This window comes from Dermacentor silvarum, chromosome 9 (genome assembly GCF_013339745.2).
Source record: "Dermacentor silvarum isolate Dsil-2018 chromosome 9, BIME_Dsil_1.4, whole genome shotgun sequence".
NCBI lineage: Eukaryota > Metazoa > Arthropoda > Arachnida > Ixodida > Ixodidae > Dermacentor > Dermacentor silvarum.
In genome coordinates this window covers 15745382-15747337 of record NC_051162.1, presented here as the reverse complement: position 1 = coordinate 15747337, position 1956 = coordinate 15745382, and the positions used below count along the sequence as shown (strand labels likewise).

General features: G+C 47.9%; 1 long non-coding RNA gene across 1 annotated transcript; it reads left to right on the top strand.

The window, feature by feature from the left end:
* Nucleotides 1-387: 387 nt before the first annotated feature.
* Nucleotides 388-1569, top strand: LOC125939967 (uncharacterized). Its single transcript, XR_007463208.1, has 2 exons — nucleotides 388-490; nucleotides 1501-1569. It is a non-coding gene; the product is annotated as an uncharacterized LOC125939967 (long non-coding RNA).
* The last annotated feature ends 387 nt before the right edge of the window (nucleotides 1570-1956 follow it).

Here is a 1956-nt window from a genome sequence, read left to right as displayed (position 1 = left end):
TGAAGTTGATCGCGGAGGCTGCAATTACGACGCGCTGTACGCGCTGATTTGACTCGGTGACGATTCAGTTACGTGCTTTGTCTTGCGCGTTGTATTAGTGTGTCAGTTACGTGCTTCGTCTTTCGCGTTGTGCTAGCGTGTGCAGCGTAGTGCAGCTTCCATATGCACGACGGTTGCTCATGGTCATCGACGTTGGTAGTCGTGATGGAGGAGACGTGCCACCAGGCGTCAGCGTGGGTGCATCAACGCCTAAGGGCGCTTTAGCCACAAAACACCAATAGACATTATATATCAGTGTGCAATAAACATTACACTACTTCTGTGAAGACACGTTTCACTTTCGTGTTCTATACCGATTCCTATATAAGAGGGATCAACCACATTTTTTTTTTCTTTTTTAAATGTAACCTGGTTTATTGGGCTCTCGGCGTATTCTTGCGTTCATTCTGCACTGGGACAAGACACCACTGCACTATTGGACTACGGCAAGGTGAGAAATCTTGTTTCACAGTCTACGACGCAATTAGGCTTACGGCACGGGACCGAGACTTAAGACGCAGTTAGCGAAAAACAGCTCGGCCATCCTGGCGCAGTTAATTTGAGTAAACGAATCGTGCTGAGACATGTTTCCGACGCTTCCTAGGGGACTATTGTAACTTATTTCGGTTTTTGAGCCACACTGGCCGCACAGGGCGCCGTGTCGCAGTTAGCGAGAACTCAGCCGTGATGTGTAGTCTTGTGCATCTTGCTAGGAGAAGTTTGTGCCGGTTTCTCTGACGCCAGACATTACTGAAAAGTAATTTCGTTACTTTCTGGGGTACTTTTGAGGCACGCTGGCCGCACAGCGCGCTGTGACGCAGTTAGCGATAAGCAGCTCGGCCGTGGTGATAAAGTTAGTTTGGCGTGTAATGAATCTTAGAGGGACAAGTCTGTGACGTTTTTTGTGGCTCCGCAACAACATATACTTTCTTTCGGTACTCACGCCTGTTGAAAACGCGATGGGCGATTGCCAAGAGTGATAACATGGGGTGTGCTGCTGGCGCCGGCAGAACGCGCGAACGACGAACATATCAGAAACTTGTAATTCGAAAATTACGTCTTCTAAAGGACTGAAAAAAGGCATTGCACCCACGCATTTGTCTTGAGTGCCTGTTGCTTCCATCTCTGTGTATGTCGCGTACCGTCGCGTCGCCCGAGGCCATGTTTTTGAAACACGAAGTCGCTCCTGTATTTGTGCTGCCTAAGTGCCGGAAATAATGCCCGGAAATTGGGGAACGCTTGGAAATCAGATGTTTTCATATATGTTTGGGATGAGTCGGGTATTTTCTACGCCATGTATGTAAAAGCGAATTTCTTTTGTTTGTAATGCCGCCCATTCACCGCTTTCGCACGTTTCGCCTCGCAGTATTCCTATGTCTAAATACCAAAATGACTCATGCTTGTAACATGCTGTTACGTGCTTGCAAATGTAACATGCTTGTAATTTACTTTTTTTTTCAGCTGGTACCGTCCGGTGGAGCTTCATACAGCAACTACTGCCTTACCTGCTGGTGTCACAACGTTGGATAACGCACACAAAGCGCGGAACGAGCTTTTATATAGAGCAAAATAAATGTTTCCTCATTGCACAAAAGGTCTTGCGTCTACTTTGTGAAATTGCACGTGGCACAGATTCGATGGGACTTTACGAGATCGTTTGCAATCATTTTTACTAAATAATAAACCGATTCTGCGCGAGGAGAAAAAAAAAGGGGGAAAGGAAAAAGGGGGGGGGGGGGGGGGGCACGCAGCCAGCATGCTAGCTTGCGTTCAAAATACGCGCGCCCAAAACCGAAACCGGAAGTGATGCAAGTGATCGACACCGACCGCTTGGCACGCTGCAGTCAATTCGGCCGCTGGGCCCTATGGGAGTGTCCCCTCTTGTTGAACTCCTTTCTCTATGATCCTATCTTGGTG